General features: G+C 38.7%; 1 protein-coding gene across 2 annotated transcripts in view; it reads right to left on the reverse strand.

Moving 5' to 3' along the window:
* LOC127496077 (uncharacterized) overlaps window positions 1-25,835 on the reverse strand; it is a 485,656-nt gene that overhangs the window by 265,804 nt on the left and 194,017 nt on the right. The window contains exon 1 of one of the 2 annotated variants that reach the window (XM_051863679.1): window positions 6,091-6,522. The exons of the other annotated variant lie outside the window; for it this stretch is intronic. The gene's annotated coding sequence lies outside the window, so the exon portion shown is untranslated. Of the gene's footprint in view, window positions 1-6,090; window positions 6,523-25,835 lie in introns of those variants that run through there. 2 annotated transcript variants of the gene reach the window in all.

Raw genomic sequence — 25,835 nt, forward strand, 5'->3', positions numbered from 1 at the left:
AATTACTGCAGCAATGTGGCGTGGCATGGAGTCGATCAGTCTGTGGCACTGCTCAGGTGTTATAAGAGCCCAGGTTGCTCTGATAGTGGCCTTCAGCTCTTCTGCATTGTTGGGTCTGGCATATCGCATCTTCCTCTTCACAATACCCCATAGATTTTCTATGGGGTTAAGGTCAGGTGAGTTTGCTGGCCAATTAAGAACAGGGATACCATAGTCCTTAAACCAGGTACTGGTAGCATTGGCACTGTGTGCAGGTGCCAAGTCCTGTTGGAAAATGAAATCTGCATCTCCATAAAGTTGGTCAGCAGCAGGAAGCATGAAGTGCTCTAAAACGTCCTGGTATACGGCTGCGTTGACCTTGGACCTCAGAAAACACAGTGGACCAACACCAGCAGATGACATGGCACCCCAAACCATCACTGACTGTGGAAACTTTACACTGGACCTCAAGCAACGTGGATTGTGTGCCTCTCCTCTCTTCCTCCAGACTCTGGGACCCTGATTTCCAAAGGAAATGCAAAATTTACTTTCATCAGAGAACACAACTTTGGACCACTCAGCAGCTGTCCAGTCCTTTTTGTCTTTAGCCCAGGCGAGACGCTTCTGACGCTGTCTGTTGTTCAAGAGTGGCTTGACACAAGGGATGCGACAGCTGAAACTCATGTCTTGCATACGTATGTGCGTAGTGGTTCTTGAAGCACTGACTCCAGCTGCAGTCCACTCTTTGTGAATCTCCCCCACATTTTTGAATGGGATTTGTTTCACAATCCTCTCCAGGGTGCGGTTATCCCTATTGCTTGTACACTATTTTCTACCACATCTTTTCCTTCCCTTCGCCTCGCTATTAATGTGCTTGGACACAGAGCTCTGTGAACAGCCAGCCTCTTTTGCAATGACCTTTTGTGTCTTGCCCTCCTTGTGCAAGGTGTCAATGGTCGTCTTTTGGACAACTGTCAAGTCAGCAGTCTTCCCCATGATTGTGTAGCCTACAGAACTAGACTGAGAGACCATTTAAAGGCCTTTGCAGGTGTTTTGAGTTAATTAGCTGATTAGAGTGTGGCACCAGGTGTCTTCAATATTGAACCTTTTTACAATATTCTAATTTTCTGAGATACTGAATTTGGGATTTTCCTTAGTTGTCAGTTATAATCAAAATTAAAAGAAATAAACATTTGAAATATATCAGTCTGTGTGTAATGAATGAATATAATATATAAGTTTCACTTTTTGAATGGAATTAGTGAAATAAATCAACTTTTTGATGATATTCTAATTATATGACCAGCACCTGTATTTGGCCTATACTTGTACTCAATCTTTTGATTGAGACATACTTAAAAGTATAATTAAGTATTCTAAGTATACTTGGCTTGTAGATGCTTTTAATCTTTTGATTGAGAAGCCTATTAAATACTTTTTTCACATAGTAGAAGATATTACGCATTTTCTAGTACTGAATCTCTGGATCAAAACACAGAAGAAGCTGAAACAATGATAGAAGGTTGCTTACGCAACAGCAAAATAACGTGATCATAAAACAATAAACAGCATGTAAAACTGCCTAACGTTACTGAATGAAATGTCGACCCAGAATGAGCTATTGGACTGTGAAGCTTTGTGTTTTGATCATTGTTCGGAGTCCCATCCAGAAGTAGTCTTTGACAAAAATGCAGTTTTCTCAGCTTTTTATTTAAAATGTTGCCTTTTTTTTTAAAGTCCCCCTGTAGTCAATAATTTATCCCTTAAAACTCATCTTTGATCACCAAAATTACATATTTAAAAGTTTTTCCTGTGAAATTGTTTTTTAAAATAGCTTGAATGAAACTCTACACCCTTGCCTCATTTAATATACACAGATCTATGAATATGATAATTAGCCCTGCCTCCACTCACTCGCACAAGCTCTTACTGAGGTAAACGCTGCACAATGGTATCGCTTTTTACAACGTCGGACACATAACGGTAATTAATATGATTAGCCTTTTGCATGACTGTTATCAAACAGCTAATAACTTAATCAATTCTGAAACCTCGAATTCCACCAACACTCCCTCGGCGATGAATGGCTCTGCCGGCTCACACACCTGGTCAGGCGCACGCTGCTCAGGCTCCGTGGCGACGTGGTTCTGGCTGGGCACTGGATGGAGAGTGGGGCTGGTGGCAACCTCGATGGTGAATGCTGATCCGCAGGATGCCGGCACACACTCCACATAGGACGTGAAGCTCCCTCGAGGACCCTCCGCGGACAGCTGTGCATGTGTGGCGGCGTTGAGTCTGGCATACAGGAACGTGCACAGGCAGTAGTCCGGGAAGGTGGTCTAATGGGCGAGATCCAAAAACTGTTCTAAATGTTTCTCGAGGGAGCTTTCTCCCTGCTCAAGGCACATGAGTCTGACAGGTGGATCCATGGTGCAAGCAAGGGTGAAAAACAGAACAAAAAACACTGAACACGAAAAGGAAAAGAACATTTTTCAAACACGTCGCTATTACTTTGTAGGTCGGGTCTTCCGTTACAGGTTGCTGTGCAGGAACTCACACGAAGACAAAGATATCTCGAAATAGTCTTTACTAGATAATCCAACAGGGAAATACAGACGAAGGCAGGAACACAACACACACAATAACATTAAACGAGACCCGACCCTGAACTAAGGACAGACAGGAATTTATATACACGGATGATTAACTCAAATGACAGAAGGCTGTGATGATTAGTGCAGTGTCCATGGTGACTGATTGTGGTGGGAAAACAAAACAAAGGAGCACATGTGACAGAATGAAAACCAAAACAAACAGAACATGACATGACTGTGACAGGTCAATTTGACCCCAACAATTAAAAACCTCCAGAATATGATTTTATTTACAAAGGTTTATGTGTCAGGTACTTTATGTTTCTTCATTGACTACTCAAATAGCTCTTTAAATAAAACAACCTCACTGTGACCTCACTGTGTGTACAGATGCACTCAGACACACCTGCTGCCAATATTGAGCTCTGCACATGGTTCAGTATTGACTCTTCAGGAGGTGACTGTCCTGCCGCTTGCTGGACACTCTGGGATGTTCTGAAGGCTTCTTCAATGCAATTGAATTTCTCAACTTGAAGTTCTTGATGATCCAGTAAATGGTTCTTTCAGGTGCTTTGCATCAAAATGGCCTCACATGCAAAGAAATTGCTGCAAAGTGATGATGGCTACATGTCTTTCTTTAGAGGTAACCATTGATGACGCAAGAACACAGTAATTGGAAGGTTTTGAATGAACGTTTTGCAAATACTGTATGTAAAGTGCATCTGATCACTCTGCCCACTCTGTACACTCTGTGCTTGAGAGACAACAGGAGAGTCAACAGTAAGACTCTCATTCTCATCTGAGCAGGATGTCTCAAAATTAGGGTTCTCCTCATCTAAGTTCTCATGAGAATTATGATTGCCCCCCACTGATGACACTGTTTCTTGCAATACTACTGGTATGGTTATGATAGGTTAGGGCCCTAAAGCAGATGAAAGTTGTTTGTAGATTATAAAATTGCATTTTATAATGACCACAGTATTATTCAAAACAAATATGCATACATATTTTATATTTCTAATATGTTTTATACAGATAAATGAGCCTGGGGTCAAATTGACCCCAAAGATCACCGATGCTACCAAAATGTGTACAGGACACAGAAAACATATCATCGTGAAAAATGTATGTTTACATTTGTTTACAGTTGCATCGTTCCCAAACAAAAGTCCTCTAGATAGTGCACAGTGCACACGCCGAACGCGTCTTTCTGCAGCCAAATATTTTCAAAGGCTCGCAGAGACAGAACCTGTGTACATGCTCAGAAAAATGAAGTATAATAGAAATAATGTTGTCAATAACTTTCTATAGCCTAACTATGTTAAATGTACTGAAAATCATTAAGAATCTCAATAAATGGACCATAAAATGGTCAATGCCATGTCTTAGCGATGATCTATTGTATTTGACCGGTAATCGCTTTTCTGTCATTTTTAAAGTGGGTTTCTGAAACTTATTGTAATGATTCACCACTCAGGCTGGGATCCATTTGCAGGCTTTTATTAAAGGAAAGCGTGGTACAACAGGCAAGGTCGGACAGGGGCAAACAGGAATGGCAAGGGACAGACAGAATCGTAGTCAGGGTACAGGCAAATGGTCGGGGCAGGCAGATAACACTCACAGTCCAGATAACAGTCAAAAGGTTCCAAGGGCAGGCAGCAGAGAATCGTAAACGAGAGGCAAACAAGATCAATAACAGGCAGGCAGACAATACAAGAAAATGCTCAGAAATGTACACCGTGGCAATATAAGACTTCGCAACAATGAGAAGTGAAAGAGAGTCCTTTATAGTCCGGGTGATTGGCAACAGCTGAGAGGTGATTGGTCCAAGGTACGGGCTTCTGGGAAATGTAGTGTGTGGTGAGATGTGTGTGTGTTAGTATTCGGGAGAGGGCTCCCTCCGATGGTCAGAGGAGGGAATTGCGGAGTTCGTTTTTGTGACACTTATGCATGCAGTAATGTAAGTAGTACAGAATTTTAAATGAGTCATATTGGTTTTCTGAAAAAAATGACTACGTCTGCACATTTTAAGATACTGCACAAGATGTGAATAAATGTAACTCTTTATTCATCGAAATAAAATGCACATAAAACGTGATGGAAAAATATTTAGAGAAGAAACTTATAGTAAATTTATTAGGAATAAAACGTGCAGTAAAAAAGACTGTGACAGAATAATTAATTCATAACTGGAATAATCTTGGGACTCGCATCTGAAACGATGCTATGATCATTCTGAAATTCCAGAGCCAGAGTCGATTCGGTCGAATTCAAACGTAGACTGTGTTGAAAAGCTGTTTTTTGACATTTTTTAAATAGATCCGCAATGCAAAGTCAAAATGATGGAGGAGCGCATATAGTACTGCAGTGCTGTTGTTGTCATTCCTAGAAATGTTTTTTACCATTTGCATGTTAGTGATAATATCTTATTCATATTAAAGTCCTGGGACTCATTTGCATAAGACGCAAACAATATGCCTGGGATATGTGGTGCTGTTAGCTGTTTTAACAGTCATCAGAGAAACCCCGAACTACAATTTTATTCGATCCCAAAGGAGTTAGATCGGCGGAATTGTTGGCTTCAATCAGAAGAGACCACACCACTGGCAGCCAAACAGCATTGCACAACATTAATAACTAGTGGGACTGTCATTTACATAACATTATAATGAGAACACTATTGTAATGAAATGTTGTGAATTCTCTGTGTTGTTGTTGTTTCAGCACTACGCCACTGGACCGGACACAAAAATGGCGGCAATAAAACAAAGTGACGTCACATGAAACCCATGGCATAAACATATACTTCAATTGGGCCAATATAGTCCTAAGCAGTACTGTACTTGTTCAAAATGTACAGACCATCATGAAAAGGAGAATCAGACAACGACGACCACAGACTTGTATCAGGCGAGACTGGCCAACAAATCCACTTGCAAAACCGGGAAGATTTTAAAATGAGCAGTTTATTCATAAATACGTAAAATTGCTGTGGAAATACAAACCGGAAGTCAAAAGACAACGAGCACAGCGCGAAAAGGGGCGGAGCTACATAAGGTCTATAGAATGACTGAACAAGAGTGAGAGAAGGATTTGATCAACAGATCTACTTACAACACGACTGTCACCGGCCAGGTGCATAAACCTAGCTGCTAAATTAAGACCGTGTCATAAGAACTAGTCTGAACAACTAGCCATTAGTTAGGGCTAATCAGTCTTGTAATTACAGATTCAAATTAAAACAATTTACTTTTTATGTAACTGGTTTAAAACAGTTATTATCGGTCTTGAAAAAAAAAAAAAATGAGTTTACTAACTTGTAAGACTAGTCTAAAAAGTGTATGCAACTCATTGCTGTGGTGTTGACAAAACCACACTTCAATTCAGTGTTTTCAATTCTGTATCATATCCACATATATATTGTCTACCAGACATTAACATTTATTTAATTAATTCTATTGTGAGCACTGAATACAATACACAAGCATGTGTGGTCTTTTTCCCACCAGGGTCTCACCTGAGCTGTGAGATGTAGGGCAGACACTGGAGGAATCCCCTCACTTCACTCTCTTCATCTGTCCAGTCTCTCAGCTCTACTGGTTTCTTCTCTGTTTGGAGTTTCAGCACTTCTAGGAGGATGGAGCTCTTTCTCTCTGAGAGCTTTATTCTCCAGACTGCAGGAGCTGACAACTGATAAATTGTCTGTAATGCTGGAAGGACACTCCTGCCTGTTTGAGTCTCATAGTCCTTCACATGAGAACACAGATCCAGCAGGAAATCACACTGATCAATCTGATACTCCTCAGGATCATCATAATAATCCTTATCACAGGGGAAAGATGTGTAGCTGCACACAGATGTTAATAGTTCAGTGTAATTTTCTTCTGTATTTTCATCAAACTCTGATGCTGAAACAAACAGATTCAGTAGAAACTTTACAGCAGCTTTTCTCTTCTTGTAGATAATGTAATGAAATCTGTGGAGACACACACATAATTATCACTTTATTGTCCAGTGTAGGAGAATATAAAATATTGAAAGTGACTCAGTGAAATATTAATTAACATAAAAAAATACCTGAACATAAATTGGTGGGGTGATTTTTTCACAATTCAGTTTTAACTATTCATTCAGTTTACATTTCAGTTGTAGTGGCTGGTTGTCAAGTCACCTTTATTTATATATTATATTTATATATAAAACAGATTGTTTCAAAGCAGCTTTACAGTGATCAACATGAAAATTATGCAACAAAGTTTGTTTCAGCTGTACAGCAGCTCTAGATTAGATTAAATAGTGTCATTGTTCATATGTGTTATAAATATAAACCTAAATGTAATATTTAGTAAAATAAGTATTTTACGATGTCTGTTTTTCCCAAAAATATGCTGAAACATGGACATGGACAAGCACACATTTCCACTGTCTTTTAGATAAGATGAGCTCAGGTCCAGAGAACTCGGCGGCATCTCTGCATTGAACAGGTGTATAGCTTTCTCCTTGTGTAACAGAGATTCAAGTTGCATTTCTTGATGCAGCGGCAGACTATTAAGTGACAAAGGTTTACAATGTACCCCAGATCCACACGTGGCTTTATTTTACACAGTAGCATGATGGTTTCTCATGCACTGCCATCTGAGGGCTCGAAGGTCACAATACGTTTCCTGCCTTGCCCTACACGGACTGAGATTTCTCTGGATTCGCTGAATCTTTTCATGGTATTATGTATGGTAGATGATGAAAGACCTAAATTGTTTGCAAGCTTGCATTGAGAAATGTGATTTTTGAATTATTTGACAATTCTCTCATAATATTTGGCATAAAGTGGTGAGCCATGACCCATGATCTTTGCTTGCAAAGACTGAGATGCTCTTTTTATACCCAATCACGACCCTCACCTATTGTGGGCTGTTTCAGAACAGTTTCACTTGGATATTCTAAAATCTTTTGAAATGAACTCAGCACATGTGTGTCTAGGTTTGGGATTTTTATGTTGAAATGTATTGTCTTGTCATGTCTTGCTTCACCTTGTGCTTGCTCTCACTCCTAGTACTAGTAAAATAGTGACAAATGTTTTTGAAACAAAACAGCTTGTTGAGTTGCACTAATTGAAAAAAAATATGCATTGCATTAACTGTGCTTGTATTTTAATGTATTGTATTTTTATTTTTATTAATAATTCAGTATACTAATCTATATTTACCTTTCAGATTTCACTTCCAAAATACTTCCAAAATACAACCTATAATACTCGGCAGGCAATTTTTGGTCAATTTTATTTCGCTTTACAAATTTGCTTCCACAAATTCAGTGGTTTAAATTCAACAAAAATTTCAACACTGCACATCCAGGAACTGCAGGAATAGCAGTAGATTGCTGATGCATGATCTCCATCTGCTGTTAGTCGTCCTCATCAGCAGGTGGCGCCAGCGGCTGTTAATGAAGACCGGAGCAATGGCTAGAGAGAGTCATTCATTCATTCATTCATACATTCATAAAACAGATTTACAGCAAGCGGTAAGTAGCCTATGTGTCTGTGATGATTATCATGGCAAGTATATATGTGGAAAAGCTGATAAAGACAATAAAGTGTTTATGTTTGATTCGGTGTCTTCACAGTTACTTTCCCTGTCTAGCCTACATGTAAGCAGCTTTCTCTAACGCGAATAAGATTATAACATAATTCCCCTCCCCGATACTGATGTACAGATCAAATATTACGTCTGAGGAAGCCATACAGTGGGTACGGAAAGTATTCAGACCCCCTTAAATTTTTCACTCTTTGTTATATTGCAGCCATTTGCTAAAATCATTTAAGTTCATTTTTTTTCTCATTAATGTACACACAGCACCCCATATTGACAGAAAAACACAGAATTGTTGACATTTTTGCAGATTTATTAAAAAAGAAAAACTGAAATATCACATGGTCCTAAGTATTCAGACCCTTTGCTCAGTATTTAGTAGAAGCACCTTTTTGATCTAATACAGCCATGAGTCTTTTTGGGAAAGATGCAACAAGTTTTTCACACCTGGATTTGGGGATCCTCTGCCATTCCTCCTTGCAGATCCTCTCCAGTTCTGTCAGGTTGGATGGTAAACGTTGGTGGACAGCCATTTTTAGGTCTCTCCAGAGATGCTCAATTGGGTTTAAGTCAGGGCTCTGGCTGGGCCATTCAAGAACAGTCATGGAGTTGTTGTGAAGCCATTCCTTTGTTATTTTAGCTGTGTGCTTAGGGTCATTGTCTTGTTGGAAGGTAAACCTTCGGCCCAGTCTGAGGTCCTGAGCACTCTGGAGAAGGTTTTCGTCCAGGATATCCCTGTACTTGGCCGCATTCATCTTTCCCTCGATTGCAACCAGTCGTCCTGTCCCTGCAGCTGAAAAACACCCCCACAGCATGATGCTGCCACCACCATGCTTCACTGTTGGGACTGTATTGGACAGGTGATGAGCAGTGCCTGGTTTTCTCCACACATACTGCTTAGAATTAAGGCCAAAAAGTTCTATCTTGGTCTCATCAGACTAGAGAATCTTATTTCTCACCATCTTGGAGTCCTCCATATGCGGGCTTTCATGTGTCTTGCACTGAGGAGAGGCTTCCGTCGGGCCACTCTGCCATAAAGCCCCGACTGGTGGAGGGCTGCAGTGATGGTTGACTTTCTACAGCTTTCTCCCATCTCCCGACTGCATCTCTGGAGCTCAGCCACAGTGATCTTTGGGTTCTTCTTTACCTCTCTCACCAAGGCTCTTCTCCCCCGATAGCTCAGTTCGGCCGGACGGCCAGCTCTAGGAAGGGTTCTGGTCGTCCCAAACGTCTTCCATTTAAGGATTGTGGAGGCCACTGTGCTCTTAGGAACTTTTTTTTAAGTGCAGCAGAAATTTTTTTTGTAACCTTGGCCAGATCTGTGCCTTGCCACAATTCTGTCTCTGAGCTCTTCAGGCAGTTCCTTTGACCTCATGATTCTCATTTGCTCTGACATGCACTGTGAGCTGTAAGGTCTTATATAGACAGGTGTGTGGCTTTCCTAATCAAGTCCAGTCAGTATAATCAAACACAGCTGGACTCAAATGAAGGTGTAGAACCATCTCAAGGATGATCAGAAGAAATGGACAGCCCCTGAGTTAAATATATGAGTGTCACAGCAAAGGGTCTGAATACTTAAGACCATGTGATATTTCAGTTTTTCTTTTTTTAATAAATCTGCAAAAATGTCAACAATTCTGTGTTTTTCTGTCAATATGGTGTGCTGTGTGTACATTAATGAGGAAAAAAAATGAACTTAAATGATTTTAGAAAATGGCTGCAATATAACAAAGAGTGCAAAATTTAAGGGGGTCTGAATACTTTCCGTACCCACTATATATTGCTCTCGGTTGTTTAGTTTCCTTAACTTTATATCACGGCGCTGTGCTGCAGTACTGGGGTTCCCTCATACGTCATACTCAAGGATTCTCCCACCGTGGGGACATATAGAATGCTTAACAGTGGCTTAATAGGCTAATACAGTCAAAGACTATAGAATAACACAAGACGCATCACTCATATTGTTCTGAATGGGAGAAAGTGCAACGCACAATATGGCGGAATAAGTCCCGCCTTCAAAATAAGAGCCAATCGCCGATTGGGAAAAGTCATCGCGTCACTGCAGTGGCCGTTAGAAGCTCAGGTTCCTATAGAAACAGTCAGAAATGAGGCACAAGAGACACGCATTTAGGACTGTGCATGCGCATTAGCTTGATCCAGCCTGAATAATATTGTTTTTTGTCATGATTCGAGCATTTAGAAAAAAAAAATTAGTAGACAGTTGTTGTCAGATTGCATTGGTGATTTCAAATACGAAATTTAATCGAAATCTTGGCAAACAGCTTTGGAGAATTTGATGTTTCCTCATTCAAAGAGATAGGAGCTGCACTTGAATGCCCAAGAGGCGTTTCAAAGATGGCCACTGAGTGAAATGACTTGTCTTAAAGGGACTTTGATACAGTGATATAGAAGACCAAACACACACATTATTGCTGATGTAGGCTATACTATATAGGCTACAGGCAAGCAGATGCACTCAGAATATGAACGTAAGCGTAACTGTAAGTTGTTCTCTTCAAATGCTATTGAAGTTAGAAACATGTATACCAATGTTGTTTGTAACTTTAGAGATGGTCCCTAAATTAACAACTATCGAAATAAGCAGTTTCACTTAGAAAAAACGCTTAACGTGGTTTATTGTGATTAGGGGTGTCGCAATATACCGGTATTGACGACAATCGTGATATTCAAAGCATGAAATATCGATATTGTGTTAATTTAGGGTGTGACAATATACCGGTGTGACGAGCAGGGCGGGCGAGAGCCGTGAGGGAACGGCGCGAGGCCGGTGACGCGAGAGTTAACAAGCTCCACCTGTGAGGCGCACCGGCCTTGAGTCTCTCACGGAGGAGCTCCGGAAGCATAAAAGGAGGAGCGACGACAGTGAAGGACGAGAGAGGACCAGGCCTGGACTTTATTTTGTTTTATTATGTTTGTGTGGCCGGCAGACGTCCGCGAGGGTCTGCCGGCATTACTTTCGTTTTGTTTATTTTATTAAAGTTTATTGTTTGAATGTTCGCCGGTTCCCGCCTCCTTCTTCCCACATCTTACGAACTGTGTTACAACCGGTATTGGCGATAACCACAATATTTAAAATGAATAGGACGCTCATGATATCATGACATGTAAATACTCCAGCGCCAATACCTGGTTGACCTCTCAGGTGGCAATATTGCACCTTAACGCTGACACCTGTCAAACAAGAAGATGACGCAGCGCGCACAGCTATTCCGAGAGTCGTCCAAACAGGAGAACTAAAGGCTCTGTCCAAACCCGAAAAAAGTATGCTCGACAGTATGGGAGTTTTTCAGCTTCAAAGAAAACAGCACCTTAGACAGCCCAATCTGCAGAATTTGCCTCAGTTGCCTGGCTCCAGTCAGTGCGAAGGTTGGCAACACCACCAATCTTTTTACCCACCTCCGTGTCCATCACCCTGCAGATTACGCCATTTAACAGAGAGTATTTTACTAGTCATGGAATGGGAAATGTTATATTAACCTGTTAACAGCGATTTTCTGTGTTCATATATTTAAATAAAGGGTGATTCTTTTAATAAGTACCGCCTTTTTCTTTACTCGTCTTACTCAGCGTGCATGCAGTTATATGCCCACAAAATTCAAGATACACGGGCATTTTTGCCCCGACGAGTTTTTGTCATTATATCAAATGATAAGATGTAGTTGTATTACAAATTCACACGAGCAAGAGTGCCGTTTTCCCCAAATCAGCACAAATGCAACGTTCATTTAACTTATTAAATGAACAATGCGAGTTACATTTTAGACACAGTATTGTTAATATTGTTTTTTTTTTCTTTATTTCTTCAACGAAAATTTCAAAATTATGAACAGCAGAACAGAGCCCCTGTGCAACAGACAGAAATGTTTTTGTTATACTGACTGAATCTGCGTTTAGAACAAATCAGTTTAATGATTAAATGACCCAGTTAATAAAGACGGTCACTTGCTTCCTTCCTGAATGAATCAGTCATTTGAACAAATCGGTTGAATGAATGACTGACTCACTCATTAAGACAGTGACTTGCTGCCACCTACTGGCAGTTTAGTTTCATATTTAAAGTACATTTTAATTAAAAAGTTAAAATTAGAAAAAAAATCCATATTTAAATATTGAATTAAATTTATGTAGACAAATTGTAAATGCTGTGTAAATATATTAATGCCACTTCTCATTCTGTGTCACCTCTGTATTGCAAAGATGGATTTTGTTGATAATGATTTCATTTGATTGGTAACAGCCATAATGTATAGGCTACCAGGCTAGTATTATTTTTTTTATTTCTTCAGGCCTTAAAAAGCCTTAAATTTGACTTTAAAAAATGTGCAGCAACCCTGAAAGAGAAAAACTAAATAAACAAAGTAAAAATTATTTAGACTGATAAATTTTTTTCCTCAAGGATTCTATAGATAACGCAATATATTGATATCGTGAATTCTTTTGGCCACAATAACCGTGGTGTGAAAAATCTAATATCGTGACAGCCCTAATTGTGATGATAAAAGACCAAATTCAGTATATACTATGTACAGTTAAGCAGATGAGCCCAGAACACAACGTGCAAAAGCGTTTTTCTCCCATATTATAAAGAAAATGATTAGCCTGCCGTGTAGCCTGTTGTGTGATTTTTTTTACATTTTTTATGGCAAAGCACATTCATCTACTTGTTGTATATAGTATAGCCTATGTAGTATTGTGTATATTCTATATACATCAATAAGGTACAAGATTAATGTTTTCAGTGTTGTTGGGGAATCTTGGAGTGTGACGTATCAGGGCAACCCCAGTATTACAGCACAGTGTCGAGCAAGCTATGATACGAGTTAAGGAAACTAAAACAACCGAGATATAATTGTTTAGCATTCCTCAGATGTAATGTGTGTTATAGGCTACATAAGCATCAGGGAGAAAAGCGTTACAATCGCGTTCACGTTAGAGAAAGCTGCTTGCATGTAGGCTATACACAGGGAAAGTAATCGTGAAGACACTGAATTAAACGTAAACACTGCTTTTGTGTCTTTATCAGCTTTTCCGCATTTATTCTGGCCCCGATGCATCGGCAATCTACTGCTATTCCTGCAGATCCCGGATCCAATGATGAATTCACTGTCGAATTTGAACCATTGAATTTGTGGAAGCGAATTTGTAAAGCAAAATAAAATGGACCGAAAATTGCCTGTTGAATATTTTAGGTTGTATTTTTAAACAGACTGAATATGTTGGAAGTGAAATCTGAAAGGTGAATATGAATCTTAGAATTTTTAATGATGAAAATATGTGTGAAATGTTTTGAATTGAAATATTCACAGCATAAATATAAGACCATGTTGAATTTCAGCCCATAAAAATGCAAGCACTAAAAATACAATGCATTGCAAGCAAAATACTGCAAGCACGGTTAATGCAATATGTTTTTTTTTTTTTTTTTTTTTTTTCAATCAGTGTAATTAAACAAGCTTTTCATTTCAAAAACATTTGGCATTAATTAACTTCCATACAGGAGCAAAAGCAAACATCTGTCATGGTATGGGGGTGCATCAGTGCAAATGGCATGGGTGACTTGCATATGTGTGACAGCATCATTAACATGCAGGCGTATACTGGGATTGTACAGAGACTTATACTGCCATCAAGATGACATCTTTCCTGGGAAGCAAGACAATGCCAGGCCTCCTGCTACATGTTACAACAGCTGTTTCTAAGACACTCTATACCATAAAGTGGATGTGCTTGACTGTCTGCCTGCAGTCCAGATCTGTCTCCTATTGAAAATGTACAGCCCATCATGAAAAGGAGAATCAGACAAAAAAGACCACGTACTATTGAACGGCTGTCTTGTATCAGGTGAAACTGGCCAAAAGTTCCACTTGCAAAACTGCAACATTTAGTATACTCAATTCCCAAATGATTAAAATGTGTAATTAAAAGGAAAGGTGATGTGACACAGCGGTAAACATGCCTCTGTCCCAACTGTTTTGGAGTGTGTTGCAGCCATCAAAATCAAAATTTGTTTATATTTACAAAATACAATTAATTTGGCCAGTGAACACATTAGAAATTTTTATTTTTACTTTTGTTTTCTTTTGTATTATTGATTTAATTGCATTTTATAAAATGTAATGCAATTTTCCCGGAAACGGGGTTGTACAACACTACTGCTATTGACAAAACCATATGTCAGTATAGTGTTTTTCTGTGATATGCAGTTCAATTCTGGTTCATGTTCACATACATATTGTTTAATAAATATGTTTAATAAAATTTATTAATTACATTAATTCTATTGTGAGTTATTAAGTCTGAATTATAATTAATTAATATAAAACAATATATGAACATAAGCTGGAATCATTTTTTTTCTCTCCAAAATTTAGTTTTAACTATTCATTCAGTATATTTCGGTTGCTATATTTTTAGTGGCTGGTTGTGTATAGAGTAGTGTGTTATAAATATAATGGTAAATTGAATATTTAGTAAATAAAGTGTTTTTGTATAGCTTCTATCTTTTGGAATCTAAAAAAACAACAACAACAAAAAAAAAAAAACAATGTTTGATTAACTTAATTTCCTTAAACATTTGGTTTCAAATACATGTAACTGGCACATTTTCAGTTGATATGAAGGTAAACCTGTGTCAGACAGACAGTTTCTATACTGTGTTTGTTTTCTGACTTGACAGTAAACACTTGGGGCCCAGATTTACTAAACAGTCCAAATTAGTGTGAGAGCGCAATTCCAAAAAATCTCAGAAGGCAGTGGAAAGTTCTGCGCACGATCTACTGATGACGCGCAAATTAATGAACTCGGACACAGCCGGATCATTTCCATAATAACCAACACAATCTACCAAGAGCAGTGCAAATTAGCATCTGGTTTAAGACATGCTTTTTTGGGTGTATAATTATGGTGCAAATACCAGTAAATCAGTGATCGACGTGGGCCAGTACGCAGTACCATCACTTCTCTATTTTTACCTTTAGCGTACCGCCAGTTTTCCGTGCGTACCGGCACTTCCGTCATGATGCACGTACGGAAGCCCACCGCGATAAGGTCAGCCGCAAAAACAATCATGTCTACGCCTTTACATTGCTAATTTTTCACTGCGTGTCTTTAGTAAATCCTGACTAAAAAGAGGGTTTGCGTTGGCACAAGCTGTTAGTAAATCTGGCCCTTAATCTATAGCTCCATTAGTGAAATGATGTTTTGTTCTGTGTATGATCACATCAGTAATCACATTTACATGCACTTTACATGTTTGATTTCAGTCAGAATAAAACTAATATCATCTTTTCAAATGTTATGTAAATGCTGAAGTCAGAATAAAATTGCACCAGTCCGTTTTTTCTAAAGAGAAACTAACAAACCTAGATAATGCGATTGTAGTTTTCAGTATACTGCAATATGCGTTGACCATATATGGCTGTATATTGATACATATAAAAATATTTAAAAAAGACAAAAATAGCATTACATGTAATATTCGCGAAGTTTTATCCTTCATTGTGTACATACTCCGATCAGTCATAACATTATGACCACTGACAGGTGAAGTGAATAACACTGATTATCTCTTCATCACAGCTCCTGTTAGCGGGTGGGATATATTAGGCAGCAAGTGAACATTTTGTCCTCAAAGTTGATGTGTTAGAAGCAGGAAACATGGGCAAGCGTAAGGATTTGAGCGAGTTTGACAAGGGCCAAATTGTGATGGCTAGACGCCTGGGCATCTCGAAGGCTGGCCCGTGTGGTCTGATCCAACAGACGAGCTACTGTAGCTCAAATTGCACAAGAAGTTAATGCTGGTTCTGATAGAAAGGTGTCAGAACACACAGTGCATCGCAGTTTGATGCATATGGGGCTGCATAGCCGCAGACCCACACTTACTCCTGTCCACCGCTGAAAGCGCCAACAGTGGGCATGCTCAGAACTGGACCACAGAGCAATGGAAGAAGGCGGTCTGGTCTGAAGAATCATGTTTTCTTTTACATCACGTAGATGGCCGGGTGCGTGTGCGTCGCTTACCTAGGAAACACATGGCACCAGGATGCACTATGGGAAGAAGGCAAGACGGCGGAGGGAGTGTGATGCTTCAGAGGTGGACAAAGTACACAACTTCCTTACTTGAGTTAAAAGACAGATACTATTGGTCATAATAGTCAATTTGGTAATAAATATTACTCCATGACAAGTAAAAGTTGTAAAGACTGATTTTTACTTAATTAAAAGTACAGAAGTGCTTGTTTTTAAAAGTACTTATGTATCAAAAGTAAATGTCAATGCATTGTTTTATTATTGTTGCATTGTTGTATGTAATAGGCCTACAGTACCTTATGCCTCTGAAGCAACCTAGTGAATACACTGAACATTTTGTAGTGTCTGTGGAATTAAGAACTTTTAGAAGGTTACAAAACCTATAGAAATTAAACTGGTTTAAATTTAAACAAATTTAAAATTAAACAAATGATGACTAACTCTAAAAAAATCTGTTTACTGTTGAGGATTTGTCTTTTGTTGCGTCACGCCACTCGTGTCCAGTGCAGAGTCAGACGCGGTGTAGACTATGTTTTTGCGTGTTAACTAACATCATTACCAGTGCGTTAGCGGTGCAATTAAGCGGGCAAATGCATAAATCATTTGCCTGTCCATACTTCTTACTGAAATTAAGCTCTAAAAGCACAGGCAATATCCATTTCAAGCTTTTACCAGAAATTAAAAGTAGATATACTTCAATATGCTTCCGCAGGTTGGATGGAGAGTTTTTGTAGGCTGTGATGTGGTTTGTTTTCAGTAAACAAAGCAAACATTTCAAATGAAAAGAATCTTTACTCTTTTCTAAAAACTGGAAGTATGGCCATGGATGCGCGCACTGCGCCGAGGATCTTTCTTCGTCTATTTTGCCACCAATTGATGTCTTCAAAAAAAATTAATGGGAAATCGACATGTGGCCTTACAAGAGTGATTACTGATAGGCTGTCTGTCGCCTGCAAAAAACCAATCATGTTTTAGAGAAGAAGAAAAATCACCTCCTGACTAACGTAACTACTTTCTACTCAAGGACCTCGACAATAAAAAGTACAATATTTGTCTTTTCAAATGTGTAGTGAAGTTAAAGGAACAAGTTTCCAGAAAAAATAATAGTCAAGTAAAGTACAGATAGTCACAAAGTGTAAGTAAGTACTTAAGTACAGTACTCAAGTGAATGTAGTTCGTTACTGTCCAGCTCTGGCCTAAGGCAATGTTCTGCTGGGTAATCTTGGGTCATGCCATCCATGGATGTTACTTTGACACGTACCAACTACCTAAGCATTGTTGCAGACCATGTACACCCTTTCATGAAACAGTGTTCCTTGGTGGCTGTGGCCTCTTTCAGCAGGATAATGCGCCCTGCCACAAAGCAAAAATGGTTCAGGAATGGTTTGAGGAGCACAACAACGAGTCTGAGGTGTTGACTTGACCTCCAAATTCCCCAGATCTCAATCCAATCGAGCATCTGTGGGATGTGCTGAACAAACAAGTCCGATCCATGGAGGCCCCACCTTGCAACTTACAGGACTTAAAGGATCTGCTGCTAACATCTTGGTGCCAGATACCACAGCACACCTTCAGGGGTCTAGTGGAGTCCATGCCTCGACAAGTCAGGGCTGTTTTGGCAGCAAAAGGGTGACCAACACAATATTAGAAAGGTGGTCATAATGTTATGCCTGATCGGTGTATATTGCACGTTCCCATATAAATGTGAATGAAAGTACACACATATATACACACATTCACAGAATGAGATTTCTGTGACAGCAGATTTCCAGTTCCCACACTGTAAAATCTAACAAACATGTTAACTTATTTTTTTCTGTTGACTTTACTTAATGTGAAGTAGTGTGTTTACTTTACTGATGTAGATCTAGTAAATCTTACTATTTGTGTTCAGTCTAATTTACTCAAATATCCCTTGTAAAGGTAACATGATTTGTTTTGAGTGCCATTTTGTTCATAAAACTTCATAAAAATTGGGTCAATCTCAATTTATCTGTCACTCATTTCAGCTTATAGTTAAAGGTTTCCTATCTTTAATAATGGGAATTTCATTTTGATTATATCACGTGGTGAAGGTAGACTCTCAGATATGAATATATAAAATAATAATAATATAATAAATAATAATACACTTGCAACTTTGTGCTTAAAATGTGTCTAAAATGCAAAACACTAGTTAAAAACAGTTAAAAGTTGTATAGCTTGTGAAAATGAAAACATTAAATTCAATAATAAATGTTAAAAATATTTGTCAAATAGGGAAATGTCCCTGGTTTCTACGGTATTTCAGAAATCTGGTCACATTATTTTAGACTGTAGACAAAAGCACAAGTTTAGTTATCTTAAGTATTTTGGGGTTTGAGACACACAGGTTGAATGTTCAAAATTCATAATTAAATACCAGGTCAAGTAATGGTAAAATTATTTAAATGATTTTAAATGTCATTACGAGTAGTGGCATAAAGTACATAATATAGAGAAATTTCTAAACTTCTAAACTTGTCATTTCTAAATGCCTTCATCATACATCAGCACAATAGGTGGTCTAATTCAATTTGCAACGCTTTGCAACGCGACAAAAAAAAAAAAAAATGCAGCTAAAAATTATAATAAAAAGTTAATCAAAAAACAAAAACAAACAAGAAAAAAAACCCTCCAGTAAAACTCACATGAGACAAAGAAGAAAAAGAAGAACGATTTTCATTGGATGAAAATTTCCGCACTTCGGGTGAAATCCGCCATTATAGATAGTCTTCGTGTGTCATCGTGTCGTTGTGTCGTTTTCGCTTGTGGAAAGACATTTCTGTCAGCATTGCATTAGAAAAGAATGAAGAAATCGAACCGAAGAAAATAAACAGAGAAGTGACTTCTGGTGCATTTTGGACTTCAATGCCGTCTCTTTGGCCTTGTAAGTACTACTCATACCACACACACAGAAGAGTGCTTTTACTAAAACACTGCAGATTAAATCATGGAAATTACACTTGTTTATCGCCTGTCCCATGCTTGTGTAAGGAGTGTTTGTGCACATTTAAGTCTTTTAATGCTCTTAAAGTGCATTTTTCCACTTGGCACGCATCAGATTGCGGGAAAGCAAGCACTGAAAAAGACGTGTTTCAATGTCAGTTATGCGATTTTGCACAACCTTGTACAAAGGCCGATTTTTTTTCCTCACCTGCGAAAGCATGTAAAGTTGCAGCAAAGTGTTGTGTGCCCATTTGAAGGGTGTGATTTTCAAAGTAACGTTCACTCGACAGTTAATGCTCACAGATCAAAGCAACATGACATTGAATGTAAATTTAAGCCCTCAATAGTGACGCATGTTGTTAGTAGCACACATGTTGAGGAAGACACATTTATGGATGAACTGTCTCATAATGATGAACTTGAAATAGCTTCCAGTGAAACAAGAGAAGATCTTGATAGCCAGTTAGAACATTGCATTGCTTCTTTTTTTCTAAAGATGCAAACAATACTCCACATTTCAGAAACTGCCATAAAGGTAGTGATAGAACAAATCAATCAGATATTTCTGTTATCTCAGCTACTGCTAAAGAGCACTATTCTGCCGGTTCTTAGGAAATATTGTGGTGACATTTCAGAATCGGTTGTAAGTGAAGTTATTAGTGTAGTCAAATAATCAAATGCTTTTCTAAAATGCACTAGCAATGATGGATCATTGTCTACATCTGCGAAGAGAGAATCATATGTCTTGAGAGAATTCCCAATTGTAATGCCAGTTGAATATAAAATGGACAGTTCACAAACTGTTGTTTATATCCTGATTTTGAAGATGTTGCATGCAATGTTAAGCAATGGAGACATAATGGATAAAGCTTTATCAACTGAAGTAGGACAATCACATGATTTTAGCTCCTACAGAGATGGTTCTCGTTTTAACGAAAATGCCCTCTTCATGGATGAAGAATTCCGCATTGCACTTTGCTTGTACATCGATGATTTTGAAGTTTCAAATCCCCTAGGAACAGCAAGAAAAAAAACACAAGATGTGTGCCATTTACTGGGTTCTTTACAATCTGCATCCAAAGTATCGTTCGTCTCTCCATTCTATTCAGCTTGCCCTCCTTTGTAAGACCAGTGTGGTCAAGAAGCATGGCTATGGCAAAATTCTCCATCCTCTCATTCAAGACCTTATAACTCTTGAGGATCAGGGCCTGTACTTGGAACAACTTGGAGCTAGCATTAAAGGCACTGTATTTTTTGTTGCAGCGGACAATTTGGCATCTCATTCTCTTGCGCGTTTCCAGGAGAGTTTTATGGTAAATCATATGTGCAGATTCTGCATGGCCACCAGGGAAGAAATGCAGGACAGTGAAGTACAGTCTGGTTTCTGCCAGCTCCGAACCAAAGTGACTCAGGACAAGCATGTAGAAGATGTTGGTCAGAATCCTGCCCTGTCCAAAGAGCGTGGGGTAAAATCTAGCTGCACACAGAGTGAGAATCTGAAACATTTTCATGTTGTGGATGGTTTCCCGCCCGACATCTTACACGACCTTTCAGAAGGTATTGTGCTTTTTGAGTTGTCACTATGCTTTCAGAAGCTAATTGAACAAAAATGCATCTCTTTGGAGTTTTTGAATAAAGCAATCAAAGAGTTCCCTTACACATTTACAGACAAAACAGACTGGCCTCAGATTATACCCAAGAGTCACACAGCAAAGTCAACAATTGTAGGCAATGCCCATGAAAATTGGACTCTTCTTAGATTACTTCCTTTTCTGATTGGACAGAATGTCCCTGAAGGTGACCTGGTCTGGGACCTGATCATGACTCTTAAAGATGTGGTTGAATTAGCTGTGTTTTCAAGATTTTCAGAAGAGTCTCTTGCCTTTTTTGAGACCATGATCTCAGAACACCGCCATTTATTTCAGACATTGTTTCCCTCTACAAAACTTCGACCCAAACATCACTACATAGAGCACTACCCCAAACTAATTAGGACTTTTGGACCATTAATAGATGTTTGGACCATGCGCTTCGAGGGGAAACATAAATTCTTCAAGAAGATTGTACATGCAACACAAAACTTCAAAAATGTTTGTCTCACACTGGCAGTAAGACACCAAAGAATGATGGGTTTCCACTTAGCTTCTCCGTCTTTTTTCAAACCACCTGTGGAAATTCAAAAACATAAAGTTGTCGTTGTTTCATCATTCCCTGATGATGTGCAGCAGTGCCTCATTCAGATGAATGGTCAGCCAAACACTGTTCTGGTGGCATCCTCAGTCTGTGTGGATGGGATTAAGTATGTGCCGGACATGATTGTTTCAGCTGGTTCGTGCTCTGGTCTCCCAGATTTCAGACAGATTACAAGACTTGTATTTATTAACGCTTGTGTTGTGTTTGTCTGCAGACAAATGACCGTGTGGTACAATGAGCACTTATGGTCCTATGAGCTTTGTGGCAGTCATTTAAGTCCCCATTCAGTCACTGAACTGTCTGAATTGAACAATGTTTTCCCTCTCTCAGCTTACCGACTCAGAGGAAAACCTTTTGTGACATTAAAACTGTATATTTTATGCTGAATACATGAAAACATGATTGTAAACCTAACATGCTAAGTGTTTTCTTTTACAGAATGAACCAACATGGACCGAGGACTAGTATTCAGTTATCATTAATGATGGAAATATACGGAAATTAACTTTCCCAGAAAAGCCTGTCTCAGTAGAAGCTTTTACAATTAAAAGAGAAACTCCAACTGACTTATGACTTCACACTGCAGTATGAAGATCCTGACTTCAATAACGCACTCTGCAATCTCAGCATTATGAGTGATCTTCCTAACAAAGCAACACTAAAAGATTTATCAATTATTCTTATTTTGTTGAAATATCATTGTTTTTCATTTAGTACTGCCCTTCGGAAGCAACAGAAGATACTTGCATGCTTCCCGGAAGAAAAATTAAAATTTCAAAAGTCAGAATTCAAAACTTTTCATTCCCCGACTCTTAATGCATCATGTTTCCTTCTGGAGCATCAGTGAATGTTGGAACCTTTTTTAATAGTTGTGTTTGAGTCCCTCAGTTGTCCTCAGTGTAAAAAGATGGATCTCAAAATCATTCAGTCACTGCTCTAAAGGGTTCAAATATGCAAAAAAATCTTTGAAAACTGAAGAATCTGCAGGACCTGGAGATCTTTTCTTAAGAACAGAGCTCAGTTTAACTGTTCAGAACAAACAAGAGACTCATAAACAACCATCACAAAAAAAAACAAAACAAAAAAAAAACAGTCGTAGATCATCCAGGTAACCACACACTGTATTAAGAATCTGTGGTTCACATACCTTTGAGTGGGGTCATTTTAATAAATTCAGCTATTTTTATTGCTTTTTGACTAGATATAAACATCTTTTATGTAAAATACCTTACTCAGGACAGTACTAAACAAAAAATAATATGCATTTTGTATGATCTCTCTTATTTTGTTAAAATTATTTACATTTTCACAGATTCTGCAAGTGGTTCACATACTTTTTCTTGCAACTGTATGATCATCCTCTTATTCATGCAAATGCTTTTAAACCATTTAAGCACGCCAAAAGAGAAAAAGAGAACACGCTGTCTGTAAATGTCCTGTCACACACATGATGCACAGAAAGATGTGCACATGGACGGCACGCCAGAATCGAGTTCTCTGTCACGCTTGAATGAACAACAACACACACAATAATGCCAAAAATGTCAGTTTTGTCGAGTATCCTCAGAGCAGCCTTGAATGAGTTAAAGTCTTAAACAAAAGTAAAGGGTTGTGAGAAAGTGGGACGTGTGTGAGATCCGTGTCATGTGCAGCAGCGGAGGCTCTTAAAGTGACAGCAGCCAATGCTGTCTGTCATTAAAGATAATCAAAGAACAAAGGTAACAGAGAGCATTACTCACTGCTCTTGACTAAAAAACTTTTGTGGCTTTAGTAATGATTAATCTATATTTAATTTAGGCTATAAATTATGCCGTGCAGACTGTTTGGTAACTTCAATTTCTGAGCTAAATTTTTTAAAATCTGTTAGACAGGTAGGAAGGGCACAGGTAAATATTTATTATGGGTTTATGTGAGGATTGTTCTAAGTTCACTTAAATGAAAATTTGCTATTTTTAAGCCTAATAAATGTTAAAAAATGATAGCTTTTAATTATACTAATGTTGAATGGCTATAATTCATGTTTAATGTTGGGGGGAGAAATCAATTTCATCGAGACATCAGTAGCTGTAGGCTATTAGTATCAGTGATACTGACTTCATTCATAAAAAGATGCCATTACACAAGTATTTAAAATGTACTGTCTTTATGTTGTTTATTTATGTTGTTTTAATTTGGAGATTAACTGAAATTATTACATTATAAAATATATTAAAAAAATTATAAAAACTTAGTGTTTTTAATTGATTAATCGCGATTAATCATTGAAAAAATGTGATTTAATCAAGTTTTTTTTTTTTTAATCGATTGACAGCACTAGTTATATGTCTATAACAAGTTGTCTTTGTAATATATATTTACTTTCATTATTTTGTATTCATATCTTTTCAGGACTCAGACAAAAACAACTTTGAGAACATTCCTGTTGGCATTTTGACAGTCAACAATGAAGACTCTGCTCTCTGCTCTTCATTGCTTCCTGTAGATCCAGTGTCAACAGCGATCATCATCGAGGGAGGTATTGTGATGGATGAGGTCAGAGACCTGCCTCTTGCTGTCTGCCTTTTGTTTGGACTGTCATATGCACTCCATCTTGATTACCCAAAGTGTATGAAGAATACATTCAACTTTATCCAGAAAGTTATCCTTGATCTTGGATCGAAATCTCTGAAGCCAAAACGTCAGACTTTGAAAAACCAGTTATTTGCCTAAAGAGTTGAGAACTGACTTGCAGTTCATATCACCCCTACTGAGATGACTTGATTCAGAACATGTCACAGACAGGAAAAAAACCTCTCAGGTTACATATGTAACCATGGTTCCCTAAGAACAGGGAACGAGACACTGCGTTGAAACACATATGGGGAACGGCATCACGTGAACTGGTGTCTGAAAGCAATTGTCAAATCCTACCAATCCTATTGGCTGGCGACAGCCTATGACGTCATCGTAGCGTGACCCAGAAGTATATAAGGGGCGCCTAGAGAACCAGTCAGTGCCTTATCGTCTGAAGGGACTGTTCAGCAGGCAGCCCCAATGCATGGCTGGGAAACGCAGTGTAGCGAATTAACTCAAAGGGGAAATATTAATAATTATTCATAACTCAGTATGATTATTAATTATGATTAATTAGGAATATGTGAATCAGTTAATCAGATTAACTTGATGTAGCTACATTAAAATTAATATTACAATCAATTAACCTGTTCGTCCAGTGAACACTCAGTGTTGATTGTTTATTAATTCTAAGAAATGTTCATTTCCAGGTTATGGAAAAACAACACTCTTATTGTACAGTACTACTTATTGTACAGCATGTAGTCAAGATCTAAATCATTTAAGAGGCAATTTATTAGCAGACGGAGTCAGAACCAAACATGTATTGTGCACAATCTTTATTAACTAACTCACAAACACGTAACTAAACTAACAAACACATAACATACACGCAGGTCACACACATACGTAGGTAAAAAATGAGCAATGGTAGAGTTGAACCGGAAGTGGGACCGGAAATGGAGCTATGGGAAAAGTCAAAGACAATCTGGAAAAGAATCATCAGTTTCCTCAGTAATAAAACACCTTTGCTGACACAGGTGGTTTACAAATTAATACTAAATCGCTGTTTAGTGTTCAAATGTATGATACTTGCAAGATGCCTTTAGGTCGGGAAGCAACGGATTTGCAGGCTGAGGAGTCCTTGATGGTTCGGTTCGAAGTTGTAGTCAGTATCTTCTGCGTTGGATGAAGTAATATGAAATAACTTAAGCTGTTAATTTGACTCTTAGTGGGGAAAGAGCTCTTTCTCTCTCTCATAGATGAGCACATGGCTGGGTTGCAGGCCTAGGCCCACAGGTCACACATAGGCTGTCAGTGACAGCATTCCCTATGGCCAACAGCCCAAGCTATAAGCCTCAAAGAGGCCTTCCGCAGAAGGCCTACCAAGGCCGCTCAAAGGCTTCTGGAACCAGCTCCTTAGGAAAAGAGGGTACCTTTAAGGGAATGTGGCCAGGGGGCCCGAGGGAAACCTAGCCAGTCACTTGTCAGGGGAACGTTCTCGACCCTGATTGCCACCAGGGAGGCCTGACCTGGTCTACTTACAGAAACCTAGTCTTGGCCAAAAACCTGTCTGATCCCCCTGATCACATATCTTCAGAGAAGATATCCAGTAAAAGTGACTGCAAAAGAGGCAGAAACCAACTCAGACCAGAGCGTAGAGACGGGCATCTCGGAGAGCAAGACTCAGCTTAGTGCTTTTTTACCCTTACTAATGAGGGGAGTAATACTCTGCTTAATCCTAAGATCTACTCAGCGTGTGATTATTTGCAGTGAGGAGGCTGTGCACTCCAAAGGAACCCAACAAGGGGAGTACATATAACAGCCTGGGGGCTGATCCTCAATAGGGAGGCCTCAGAGAGGCCTTCAACCACTGACCAGCTTAGGGAGCAAAGTACTATGCAGAACAACCCTC

This window comes from Ctenopharyngodon idella, chromosome 15 (assembly GCF_019924925.1).
Source record: "Ctenopharyngodon idella isolate HZGC_01 chromosome 15, HZGC01, whole genome shotgun sequence".
NCBI classification, from domain to species: domain Eukaryota; kingdom Metazoa; phylum Chordata; class Actinopteri; order Cypriniformes; family Xenocyprididae; genus Ctenopharyngodon; species Ctenopharyngodon idella.